This window comes from Octodon degus, unplaced genomic scaffold (genome assembly GCF_000260255.1).
Source record: "Octodon degus isolate 3935 unplaced genomic scaffold, OctDeg1.0 scaffold00232, whole genome shotgun sequence".
Classification (NCBI taxonomy): domain Eukaryota; kingdom Metazoa; phylum Chordata; class Mammalia; order Rodentia; family Octodontidae; genus Octodon; species Octodon degus.
Window position 1 is genome coordinate 2,827,813 of NW_004524808.1, and position 14,158 is coordinate 2,841,970.

Below are 14,158 nucleotides of genomic sequence, written 5' to 3' on the forward strand. Positions count from 1 at the left end.
CGGAGTTGTGGCTCTGGTTCCTCCATTAGCTTGCTGAGTGACCTCAAGCGAGGCTTCTATGGTCTTTGGGTCTCCACAGTGAAAGGTCAAGACTAAACTCATTTCTAAGGACCCTCAATACCCATCACTTTGCAAGTCCCCTTTGGAAAAGATCTGGAAGAGCTGAAAAGAGCTTTCACAAAATTACCGACTATAGTTCTGGCATAATAAGGGAAAAACTTTTCTTCACATAGAGGGTCAGATATGGAACCGAAGAATTGCAGAACATTTGACCTGGAAGGACCTTAGAAAATTTCCAGTCCAGTGATCTTTATAGCAGAGAAAGCAACATCCCAGTGCAACTTTAAATGGTTCATCTAAGGGAATTTTGTACATTTCAGCAAATACTTGTTGGGATGCAGGTCCCAGGTTTGGGGTTCTGAACACACAGGACACTCTCTGTGGACACTCAACCATGGTGAAGGAGAAGGCAGTGAGTACACTTGAATGCTCAGGTGGCCAACAGTCCCCACAGACCCTGTATTGGGTGCTAAGGAGCATTGGGAGGAGCGCCCCTTCCAATCTCAGGCATTGCCGAGATATAACACTGATCTTTTTACAAGCCAGGCACTGTCCTAAGCACTTCACCATTCCCCTGTGAAGGAGGAACTCTGATCTTCAGTGTCCCAACTCATTGGGAGGGGAACCAACACACAGAGAGGCTAGGTAACTTATTTAAGCTTATGCAACTAGCAAATAGCAAAGCCAACATTTGAACTCAAATTATTTGGTTCTAGTCCACAACTTTTGCTACCATGTTATACTGACTTGCTGGCACAGAAGAATCTCAAGTAGCTAGGAGAGAATAGCTGGGCAGAGGGCATGGCAAGTGCAGACTGGCAAACTCCCAGAAATGAGTGCACTGTAGGCTAGAAAGTATGTGAGTGTGTACACATCTTTATGTGTCTTTGTGTATATATGTGCCCATTCTGGTATGCCTGGGTATATGTCTGCCTGTGTGTACATGTGTGTGACCATGTAGAGGTATGTGTGTCTGTGTATTTGTGTGCATGATGCACATGTTTGTGTTCTGTGAACATGTACATTTGTATATCACTGTGTGTCTTGTATTTTGTATATGATAACATGTGCTTGAGGGGTGGAAGTAAATGAGATGCTGTAATGGTTGATACATTATGTCAACTTGAGTTTAGAATTTTAATTAAGCCGCTTAATAGGAGGCCAGTAAACATTTCACTCCATAAACATCCTCCTCTTGTGCAGGAGGAAGACACAGAGATGGTGTAAATGCTACACCTGCCCTGGCAAGGTGGCTTGCATACAATACGAGGGAGAAAAGAGGCTTACCTATCCCCCTTTTGCTCTTGTTGATTTTACTATCTTCTACCACCTTGAATTGTTGTCCCTGTGCCATATCACCCTGCCTTGGAGCCAGCTGGTTATGGACTGAAACCTCCACTAGCCGTGAACTAAATAAATGTTTCCTTCCTTAATTTTGGGTGGTGGATATTTTGTCTCAGGAGCAAGAGAAAATTATCAAAGACAGAATTTGGTGTCAGAAAAGTGGGGTCATTGCTGTGACTACCTGACCTTGTGGTTCAAGAGCCTTTGGGAATGGCTTGTGAGAAGTTTGGGAAGGTTCAGAGATGTTGCCTGAAAGAGTAGAGCTAGACTACCTCAGCATGTTCTTTATGGGAGATTCTGGTCAGAGCACAAAATACCACAAGGCCAACAGAAACTCTGGGGTAAAAATCAGCTTTGGGAGGTTTCTGCTAGGAAGGAGGGCTGCATTTGGTGCTGGACTCCAGATGATGTATGTTATGGCTTGGCAGAAAATTTGTCTGCATTTTGCTCTTGTTTAGAGACTTTTTCAGAGACTAAGATTAAGGGTAGCAGACTAATTAATGTGGCAGAAGAAATTTCAAGGCAACTGAATGTTGAGACTGTGGCATGGCTACTGCTGGGGGCTTTTAGGCAGATTTATGTGAGAATCAGGAGCACAGAACCCAGCAAGATGATTTAAGATGTGAATTTCACCAGAAAGGCAGCTGCAGTAAGGTTGTGGAGTAGAGATAGAGTTGAGAGCTTGATTAGTTAAGAGGGAACAAGAGAATAGAAAAGGTGGTCTGAGAGCATCACAAGAAGCAGCAGCACCCTATCCTTCACAGCCTCAAAAATTGCAAAAGTAAAATACTGTACTTCGAGGAGAAAGCTGAAGAGCTCCATGCTTCAGAATAGTGATGGCTGTGCCAGGTTCCAGAATGGTAGCAACACAGAAAATTTGTTCTTCAGAGTTGTACTCTGAGTGCCTGGTGATCCAGGCACTTGACCCCTACAGCCAAGAGAGAGGAAAGCCTGGCTACTGCTGCAGGTGGTAGTGGACCTTGGCATCATCCACATGTCATGGGTCTTAGATCCATGCAGAATGCAAGAGTGATGGGGTTACTGCTTCAGCAGAGTGCAGCACCCGGGGTTTGATACCATGTGCGGCGCCGGCCCTGCCCCTGGGGTGCTCTCAGACAGCAATTGAGACTGGGCATGGTGGTGCACACCTATAATCCCAGTGCTTGGGAGGCTGAAAACAGGAGAATCAGTAGAAGTCTGGTCTACAGAGTGAGACCCTGTACACCCTATACACCCTGCCCTAAATTCATATAAAAAAAGAGTTATGGGGTTAGAAAGACTTTGACCCCAATCTCAAAATGCCTGGGAGGTGAGGCAGTGTGCTTGTGAGAGGGGAGTTTATGAAGCTGGGAGAAGCCAAAGGTTCTGTGGAGACCCCAGACTTTTGGAAAAGCTGGGAATGTAGATCATCTAAGGAAACCTGTAAGGAGGGAGCAAAGCTGGCCTAAGAGGGAAGCTGTGGGAGCCATAACCACTAGAAGTGCCATAAGGATGGAGTAGCTCAAGCCCTTGGAGCTCACAACTTGCCACAGGTTGCTTCAGAAGCTGGATGTGGAACTACAGGACTTAATGTTTGCCCTGCTGAATTTTGGACTTGCTTTGGTCCCAACCCTTTGTATTGCCATGTTTGTAACTATGGAACGAGAATGTTTGTCTTGTGCCATTGAATGTTAGAAGTGTTTAACTTTTCATTTGTATGGGGGCTTGCAGCTAGACTTGGGACTAGGGCTTTTCAGCAATGTGGAACTGTTAGGCCTTTGGCAACTCTTAGAGATGGACTAAGTGCTTTGTGTATAAAGGCATATGCATGAGTCTTTGGGGTGCCAGGGGCAGAATGTTATGGTTCGAATGTTATATAATGTTGAGGGGCTTAATGCTGGTCCTTAAGGATTGTTAAACTTGTGTTATAATGTTCAAACTGAAACGATATAAGCAAGCATGTCTTTGTATCTAGAAACCTGTTTAAAGAAATATATCTGGTTGCCAAATTGACAAGGGGTGGATTGTATTAGTTGACACATTGTATCTACTTGAGATGTTTAGAAGTTTACCAAAGCCATTAAGCACCTGGCCAGTAAAGATCTCACTGTAAATGCCTCTATCTTGTGCAACGGGAGGGCAGGGAGATGGTGTGAATGCTACACTGACCCTGTGAACTGCACGCATGTGGAGGTGGGGGTGGTAACCTGGGTATAATATAAGGGATGATAAAAGGCTAACCCCTACCCTCTTTCCATCTTGTTGCTTTTGATGTCTTCTGCTTCCTTGAAATGTTGCCCCTGTGCCCCATCATCATGCGTTGGAGCCAGCTGATTATGGACTGAAAACTTCACAAACTGTGAGATCAATAAATTTTTTCTTCCTTAATTTTGGGTGGTGGGTATTTTGTCTCAGCAATGAGAGAAAACTAAGATAGATATGTAAGTAATCAGAGCTATACCTATGTCAGATCATGAGGGACTCTGGAAGTCTTTATCCACAGGGCTAAGGACAATTGTTCAATGAATTTGAAGTAACACTTTAGAAAGACCATTTACCTATCCATAAGTATCCATAGTGCCTGCTATGTGTCACTTAATAGTCCAATTGTTGGGGATGAAATGCTGAATAAAAGCAACATCCTCGTCCTTAGGGAGCATACATTCTAGTGAAGAGAGACAGTCAATAAGCAATATACAAATGGAGATGTAACGTAGTGTCAAGTTAGGCACCCTAGAGAAAGAAATAGCACCTTAGAAGGAGGGAGAATGGAAGAGAATATTTTTGAGCACAAGCCTAGGCTATCAGAGGAAAGAGCATTCCAGGGAGGGCAAAAGCAAACCTTGAGGCAAGTGCAGGCCTGGTATGTTCCAGGATAGCAAAGCAGGAGGGCTGCCATAAATTGAGGAAGATGAAATAGGCAAATTCTGAGGTTGGGATCACAGCTAGCGCTAGCTCTCTACAGGCTGTATAGCTGTGTAGCTTCTCCAGTGGCTGCTGTGGGACAAATATAGAAAGAGATCCTGGTCATCACACTCTCAAGTCAGTGCTCCCTCCATGCTGCCACCTCAAGGACCAAAATGAAGGTTGGCTTTCTGTCTGATGTCACATATACAGTGGTACCTCAGTTTATGAACTGAACTGGTTTTATGATTTGGGTGGAGATAGCTGTGCTTGTGTTTGTGTGGGCAAGAGGCCAAGGAGCAGATACACTTTCAAAGGCACATCCTAGTGACCTCCTGCCAACTGTTCCCCAACTCTTAATAGCTGTTTCTTCTATGAACTTAGGAATGGCTCAATTCATTGATGAGGTTAGGGCCTTCAATAAAGGGGATTTTTTAGGGAACACTTCATGTTTCAACCATAGTAGTATGATTATATAAAAAAGTACCTCGAAATTGAGTGGATGAAAGCAACAGTAATCATTTCTTGCTCTCATAGTTTCTATGGATCCAATCAATGTGACAGGACCTAGAGACAGTGACAGTTTGCTTCTGGGACCTCAGTTGGAAGCCTTAAAGCCTAAGAGCTAGAACCATCTGAAAGTTGTGTGTTCCCAGGGCTTGCAGCTGATACTGGCTGTCGCCTGGGGGCCTCTGTTCCTCTGTGCCCATGGATGCCTGTGTGGACTCTCTTCATGAGTTGGTTTGGGCCTCCTCATGTGAGGCATGGCGTCTCAGAGTGAGCTTCTGAAGAAATGGGTAAACAGGTGGAAATTGGATCCTTGTACTGGGCTGGCCTTGCAGAAGTCATAGCACATCATCTTCACTACAGCCTGGTCAGAACAGTCATTAGTCTTCCTCAGATTTGAGGGGAGTATGCTGTCTGGGAGGAACGTTAGCCACAGTGTCAGGAGGGCGAGGCGAATGGGATACAACCATATGCTTCTAAAATACAGCAGTGGCACAGGCATAGGAAAGCTACTTCTATTCCAAAAGAAAGATGTAAGAAAGAAGGAAGAGGTAATGAAGTCCAAGTTAAGGCCAGACTTAAAGACAAAGCCTGTGAAATCTTAAGGCTTGAGAATAACCTTCTTTGGCCCAATACTCTGCCTTCATGCCCCACTGGGCAGTGGTCCAGTCCTTGAAGTGTTGCTTGGCAGGGGTGGTGTACCTTGGCTCTCACTGATGCTTGCCCAGAGCTTTGTGTGGAGACCATCCTTTTTGAGACTGAGGAATTTCCTTCAGGGTTGTTTTTCCTTTGTCCAAAAGGATAGCACCTGGCTTCAACTGAGATGCCTGTTGAGGCCTGTGGATCATAGCCACATGAATTTCCTTACAAAATGGTTGCTTGAGTTCATCTTTAGGATTGTCTTATGATGACGTCCTTTCAGTTTTTGAGATGTAGATAGGCTTAGAATTCCTCAGATCTTAAGATCTAGCTATTTGGCCTTACATTTCAGTTTGTAAGTCACTTTTTGTCTCTCCCACTTTACTAGACACAGTTAAGAGGAGTCAAATCATATCTTCAGTGCACTGCTTAGAATCATTTCACCTAAATATCTAACTCCATCACTCCCAAGTTGTATTTTGCACCAGATCTTGCAAAGCATGAATACAATTCAGCTGAGTTCTTTGCCACTTTATAGCAAGGACTGCATCTTCTCCATTGTCTCATAACATCTTCCTCACTGTGGTGTCAGACCTCAGCAGAGTGACATTTACCATCCATATTTTTGCTACCTGCTCCTCATGATTACTGAGATGGACGCTTACTCTGTGGTTCTCTTCTTTCTTAGTTGTCACTAGAATCACCTTTAGTGGTTCATTCCTAGTGATGCAGGCATTTTCTAGCAGGCATCATAAAACTCTCCCAACCTCTACCCATTACCCAAAGCTGCTTCCACAGTTGTAGGTATTTCTTACAATAGCACCCTCATTTCTTGGTATCAATTTTCTGTCTTACGCCTTCTGAGCTGCTGTAACAAATACGACAGACTCACATAAAGAAGAGAAAATTATTTTGTATGGTGGCTGCGGAGTCCAAGGTTCAGGGGCTTGAAGGTTTGATATTTAGAGAGGCAACATGTCCTAGTTCACAGATGGTGCCGTCGCACTGTGTCTTTGCATGGTGGAAGGAGCAGGGGAGCTCTCCAAGGTCTCTGATAGTGAGCATACAGTACTTTTCTTTTTATGTCTGGCTTATTAATACAGTGTCTTCAGGTCTATCCATTCTGCTGTAAGCAATAGCTGCTGCTGCTCCTTCTCCTTCTCCTTCTCCTTCTCCTTCTCCTTCTCCTTCTCCTTCTCCTTTTCCTTCTCCTTCTCCTTCTCCTTCTTCTTCTTTCTTCTCAGTATTGGAGATCGAACTTGGGACCTTGTGCTTGCCAGGCAGGTGTTTATACCACTGTGCTATATCTCCAGCCCTCTTCTACTTTATAGCTGAGTGGTATTCCATTGTGTGTATATGGACTGTATTTTCTTTATATAATTGTCCACTGATGGGCACCTTGACTGATTCCATATCGTCATTACTGTGGATAATGCTGCAACAAACTTGGGCATTTTCATAGTTTTGATGTGCTAATTTCTTTTCCATTAAAATATACTAATAAGTGGCATAACCAATCACATTTCAAATCTCTTTTTAGTTTCACGAGGAATCTCCATACTATTATCCATAATGTTTGCACTCATTTGCATTCCTGTCAATAGTATCTGAATTTTCCAGGTTCTCTTTCATAAGGGCATCAATCATGTCCATGAGGACAGGGTCCTTAATACTCTAATCACCCACCAAAGATCCCACCTCCTGCTACCATCACATTGTAAGGTAAGATCTCAGCATACAATTTGGAAGGGATACTGATACTCAGTGACTATCACACACCACATATCTCTTTCAGGAGAGAGAGGTGAGGTAAGCCCTTCATCCTTCAATTAGGTGGGGAAAAATCCCCTCCATTGACCTAATAAAAGCAGGTCTCCCATGAAACAGGTCCCTGTAGGCCCAGATTGTGACAGCAGTGATAGAATAAGGGTGAGGAAGCTGGCAATGGCCATGTTATGTGACATTTTTCCTGTGACCTTTGCTGGATAAGGTGCAGTATAGCCCCAACTTCAAGCAGAGCTTTGAAGCTCGATGTTCTTTGCAGATACAGCTGGGACACCTGGGAATGCTCAGCTGTTGGGGATGGCTGAGGCTTGGCATGGGAATAAGGTGAGGTTTATGGCAGGGCAGGGGCAAAGGCTAGGCCTGGGCCCCAGCTGGGTAGCTACATCCACTGTGGCCAGCCTGAGTGATGAGCTGGCTACTTCTGACCCTTTGCTTCCCATGGGTCCCTCACCTGGAATGATACCTGCCACCAACCTGTCTTGATGTTGGAATTGTACCTATTCTCAATCCCGCCTCCTCTGACAAGACTCTGAGTGAGAGCAGTTTACGTGGGTAGCATTTCTGTGAAGTGCTGGTAGGAGGTGGGGACGTGGGACAGGGAAGGGAAGACAGCAATTCAGGGTGTGCTATCAAGCAAGTAACTACTTTGGGTGACTGAAGCTTAGTCCCACAGGGAAACTAGGAGAATCACTGTGGAACACAAGACTTGCAGTTATCCCATTCCTGGTGCAAGGTTGATGGGGTGATTATCCTTCATTTCCTATCAGTCATTGCTGGAGGGCTGCCCCTGGGCTGCTGGGAATTCCCTGCCATGCCTCGCTTGCTGAATGGGTGAGCAGAGCAGGCTTTGGCCAGAGGAGCTTTCAGGAAAAGAGATGAGGTATTGTCAACTAGGTGGTAGGACCATGCACACGGGCAGGGAGCAGGTGGGGAGCTAGAGGGGCGGCAGCAGCGGCATCTGCTGCAGGCCCCTTTAGCATATTTCCATTGCTTCCCTCATTTGCTATTTACTGAACTCTGCCTTATGCTGTTAATTCTACTCTAATAGCACTTCTATAAGCTTCTCACCATGACATTCAAAGCCCTCTGCCATGTGGCTCAAACCCCCACCCCCCTTTGTTGCAGGAGTGGTGTGACACAGGGCTTGGGATTTCAAGCCCTGATATATATGCACTCTGAAGCATGGTGGCCAAGTCAGTTTCTCACGCTTTCCAGGCCTCAGCTTTCTCCTCTGAAATGGGGCGGCTAAGAGCCCAGTGTTGAAGACGTGACAAAATGATGAAAAATTCTTCAAGTAGTGCTTGACACTTAGCAGGTGCGAGGTGAGTGGTAGCTGTTACTGAGATTTCTGGGTTAGTCTGCCTCTCCAGGGTGCCACACAGGCTATTTTCACCTGCTCAGCCCAATGTTGGCTAGCCAAGGGCTGCTGCCATGGTTTTATGCATGTAGAGAGTGGCCTTCCAGTTTCACATAGCACCTTCTCTCCATCCTCAAGGCTCCACACCCCAAGCTCCTTCCTGCTTCTGAAACTACATACATGCCAAGCCTCCCAGCCCCTACTGCTTCCACACCTTCAGCCATTTCTCAGACAGGTCTTCTCTGATTTTCCCAGCTGTCCCAGTCTGTCATAACATCCTGTACTTTCTTCAGACACTTCTGATCCTCCTTAGTTGATTGATTAATTAACTGATTTTTAATAGCCCTTTCCTTATCTAGACTACAAGCTAGGAACTGGGTCAGTCTTGTTGATCACTTGTGATAAATACAGTGAATTGGCTTATGTGGTAGGCAGTTAGGGTTCTGGAGACAGTTTTGGTTTCATTAATTGGAGACACAACAAGGCTTGGGCTTGTGTGCCAATTCACATGTCTGTGACTGGAGGCAGAGCACTAGGCATCTGTTTTGTTGTGTCTCTGCAGAGGCAGAGTGGTCCCACAGTCAAGACCATAGCATTGGGACCATTGAAGAATCCTTAGCATGGCAGAGCCTCTACCAACAGCCCAGTCAGGCAAGTTGGTTGAGGAGTTACTCATTCCTGAAAGCTCAATCTAGAGGTTGCTTTGACAGTGCTGCCAAAGACTATAGTTAATATATTTTAGTTCAAATTATCTTAAATGGACTCTGTTCTCTCCAACTAGCCATTCATTCTTGTATCACTGCCACATCCCTGGGATCCAAGATAGGGCCTAGCACATAATTGATGCACAATATAAATAAATGAATGATCAAAAGGATCAAGAACTAGTTATCCTGCAACCTGAAGACTGTCCTTTGGATGTTTTTCAGAAAGTTGAAATCCATAGTAAAGCCCTTGGGCCCTTTAGCTGTGCTCCACTCTATCCATGAACAACTTCTTCAGATAGATGTTGGCATTGACCTGAATGACACCTTGATGCATTTCTTCAAGTTAAATGAATCAGCTGTGGAAGAATTTGTCTTTAACTTTGAGAGATGCTTAAGAGCCCAGAAATGGACATAGTGTTCAGTCCCTCACATTGAGGGTGTGGTTTCCTGGTTCGCTGGTACAACTGATGAAGCTTCCCATGTTTGCCTCCTGACTGACCCAGCAGCTGACTTCATCAGGATAATAGTTCATTTTATGTGTCAACTTGACTGGACTATAGGCTGCCTAGAGAGCTGGTAAGACATTATTTCTGGATGTGTCTGTGAGAGTGTTTCTAGATGAGATTAACATTGATTGGTAAGCTGAGTATAGAAGATGGTCCACCCCCAGCCAACCCACCAAGGGCCTGAAGAGAGCAAAAAGGAGGAGGAAGGTTGGACTTGTGCTCTCTCTGCCTGAATACTGAGCTGGGACCTTGGTGTTCTGGCCCTGATGTTCTCATTTCTCAGGATTTCAGGCTCAATGAAACCTATGAGATCAGCTGTCCAGCTCTTGGGCTCTTAAACCACACCTCTGGGGCTCCAGCTTACAGGTAGTGGTTGTAGGATTTCACAACCTCTATGATCACAAGAGCCAATCCCTCATAATAAATCCATCTCTCTGTTTCTGTCTCTCTCCCCGTTATTAGTTTTGTGTCTCTGGAGAACTCTGACTAATACAACCAGAATGTGGTTTGCCAGGTATCTGGTCTTTATCTGGGCCTTACAGCAGCTGAAGGTCATGCTCACTTCTGCCCATAGTGAGAGCTGACTGGATAGCACCTGGATGTTATCTCTAGAGCTGAGAACAGACATTCTGATCTAAGATGGTGCCGAGGTCAGCCTCCTCCACTCCAGGATCTCCCTGTTCATATGACAGCTCTGGCCAGGAGTAAATGAGGATGGCAAGGGTCATCAAGGAGTGGGGAAGACTCTGACTTGAGCAGGTTGGCACCCTGACAATAGACTTGCTTCACGGAAGCTCAGATGCTGGGCTGGCCTTGGGCTGAACTCTCTTTCCCCAGGTCACATTGCTAGTGTTCCCCATCTACCCTGCACCAAATGGTCAGAATCAGCACGTAGATGCTTTTGGGGAAGTATCATAGAGACATGAAGTGAAGCTGCTTTCCTATTTACAAAGTCATACAGGCTCTCCTGTAAACTTCTAAGATGTGTGGCAAGCAGGGCTGGCCCCAGAGGTGTCACCACCTGCTGGTTACTCAGAGTGAGTAGGGCATCCTGATGCACACAGGTGAATGGAGGGGATTGAGAGTTGCTGTTCTAATACTTTTAGGGCTTGGTTTGTGAATCAGATGAGGGGCTATATGAAGAGCAAGGCATGCTTAATGATCATTGCCATTTTATCATCATCTTACAGGAATGTCAAAGCTAAAGTTAGAAAATTAAATGCCAATTAGATTTGAAATTCTAGGTTCTCCTGGATGAGACCAAGGTGAGGTGGAGGGCTTTTGGGAAAGTGATCTGGAGGTCCTTGGTCACCATGTGTTGTGGTGGGAGGGTTGGTTCTGTTAGAGGGACACTGATGGTGCTCACAGTGTTGGTTGGGGAAAGGTATGACTGCTGGAAATGCTAGGCAAATGATGGGGCATATAGCACTTGGCATTTCCACATACCCATGTGGGCCCTCTCCAGATTTTACCAGTGTTTTTTCCAGAATACAGTGAGCTGGGTCCTAGCCTGGCCCTGGGCTATCCTTTCCCAGGTCCATCTGGATACTTTTGAATACCAATGCCTGTTTGTATTTACCTGGCATTTTTCCATCACCTTTATTTTATTGCTGTGATTCATCAGAACTTTCCAGGGTAGGAGTGGCTGCTCTGGGTACAAGATTTCTCCAACCTTGTTCCTCCTTCAGGGTCCCTTGATTTTCAGGGGATTCTGTGCCTAGCCATCACTATTGGGTCTGAGGTTCCCTAACATCAAACCCTTTAGACAGTTGGGTCAGAAGGTCTTATTGATCAGATCTAAAATGTCCTCCAAAAGTCTTATTTTCAGGAGGCTGGTGAGATAACTCAGCAGACTAAAGTGCCTACTTAGACAAGCTTAGGCAAGTGCAGGGACCATGGTTCAATCCCCGGCACTACATTCCATGCCAACCCCATCCCCAGGGTGGGCTGATCTGGCCACAAAGTCCAGCATAGTGGCATATACCTGTAATCCCAGTGCTGAGGAGGCTGGGTTACCATGAGTCTGAGCTTCATAGTGAGACCCTGAAATGACCAAATACATAAAAAAAATTTTAAAAGTCTTTTCAGAGGTGGTGCTTTTAAAAAGTGATTAGATTATGTGTGTACCATCCTCATCAGCAGATTAATTCATTGCTAATTTCATAGTTGACTATGTGTCTTAGTTATTTTTCTCATTACTGGGATGAAATAACCAACACCCATAAATTGAAAGAGAAAAAGTTTATTTTAGTTGACAGTTTGTAGAGGTTCTAGTTGACTGGCTCCAAGGAAGGCAGCACAGCAGAGGGGCGTGGCAGAGAAGAAACAGTTCATGGCAAGGAAGGTAGGAAAAAAACAAATAAGTTGTCTTTTCTTGCTCTCTTTATGTTTGACTTAGGCTCCAAGTCCACTGGCTGGTGCCAGTATGACCCAGGGCAGGTCTTTCGTCTACAATAAATCCATTCAGCTACACCTAGAACCATGTCAATCCAATTAGTGGACTAATTCAATTATTAGACACCCATATTCCATATTCATGCCTCCTACATCCAGCCACCTCTGAAGGCCCACCTATGAGCACAAAAAGCCTTTGGGGGCATCTAGATATAAGACATAACACTGTGCTATTCTGAGGTATGGCCCAGTCATAAAAGGCAAGTCATTGATTGGCGTGACCTAAAAGGATATATTCTTGTCTCCATCTCCTCCCCTGTTTGGGCCATCTCCTCCTCCACTTCTTGGCTACTATAAGATAAACAGCTGCCCTTAGATAGGCTCTTCCATCATGCTGTTTTTGTCTTGGAGCCAGAAGATTATGGACTAAACCCATTAGAAACTGTGAGCCAAGGATGTTGGGTATTTTTGTTTCAGCGATAGAAAAGTGAATAATATAAAAATTGGAATCAGGAGTGGGGCCATTGCTGTGACTATACATGAGCATGTGGTTTAAAAGCCTTTAAAATTGGTTTGTAAGAAGTTTGTAAAATTTAGAGATGCAAGCTAGAAAAAGTTGTAGGTTATTGTGAATTGTGCTTGATGAGCAATATTGGGCAGAGCTCAAAAGAACAGAATGTTGTCAGGAATGTAGATAGTAAAGCCAGGTTTAATTTGAGAAGTAGGACTCTATTGGCAGTTGGACTAAAGGCCATGTTATACTCTGGCACAAAGTTTGTCACAATTTTGCTCATGTCTTGAGACTAAAATTAAGAGACTAAGATTAAGAGTAGATGAATAATCTATCTGGTAGGAAATATTGCAAGACAGTCCAACATTTAGGTTATGATATGGATATAAGCCACTTCTAGTCAGATATACAGTGAGAATCAGAAGCAAACAGCAGAGTTAAATGATATTAAAAATTTACATTTTCATTAGGAAGAAAAAAACACTTAAAATGTCGGGGCCCAAGAGAGTGTTGTTGCTCAAAAGATTAACATTAAAAAGAAGCCAAGTACTTTGTCTTAAGTACTTTGTTGGCTTTTCAGTCATATAAAAATAAAAAAGGTTTGGATTCATAAAGACTTCTATCTAGTTTTCAAGAAAGGCCTGGGAGGTCAGGTAAATTGCTCCTGAGAGAGTGATACATAGAACTGTGAGAGCCAAAGGTACAGTAGAGACCCCAGGAAGTTAGAGGTGCCAAAAATGTAAAATATCTGCCCCAAAAGGCTACAAGCAGTGAGCAGAGCCAGCCCAAGAGAGAAGCCAGTGGATGATACCCAACAATGTCATAGGGATGGGGCTGCCCACATCCTTCTGGTACTCACACCTTACCAATGTGTGTTATGGTTTCTAGATGTACAGCTACAAGATTTAATGTTTGTCCTGCTGGTTTTCAGGCCTGCCTGCTTTAGTCCAGTTCCTCTATGTGCCCCTGTTCCCTTTTGGAATGGTCATTCTTACTCTGTGCCATAATATGTTAAAAGTATTTAACTTTCTTTTTTATTTTTCATAGGGGCTCACAGTTAAGAGTTTACCTTGAGTCTCAGAAGAGACTTCAGACTTAACTTTTCGACAATGCTGGAACTATTAGCACTTTGACAACTCTTAGAGATAGACTAAAGACATTTTATGTAATAATATAGATATGTGTCTTTTGGGGGCATGATGGATGTTATGGTTTAAATCTAAAATTCTCCCTCGAAGTCTCATGCACAGAGTTAGGAGTTTTAAAGAGTGATCAGATCATGGGAAGGCTACTTATCAGATTAGTCCCCTGATGAGTTCATAGCTGATCGTGCTGTGCAGAGGTGGAGCCCGATCACTGGGGACATGACCTAAAAGGTCGCTGGCTCCTACTCTCTTTCTGTCTCTGTCTCTGTCTCTGTCTCTGTCTCTGTCTCTGTCTGTCTCTGTCTCTGTCTCTGTCTCTC

At 44.4% G+C, this 14,158-nt stretch overlaps 1 pseudogene; it reads left to right on the top strand.

Annotated features, from left to right (window-relative positions):
* Nucleotides 1-454: 454 nt before the first annotated feature.
* The window catches only part of LOC101586760, a 26,448-nt pseudogene continuing 12,744 nt past the window's right edge, over nt 455-14,158 (top strand).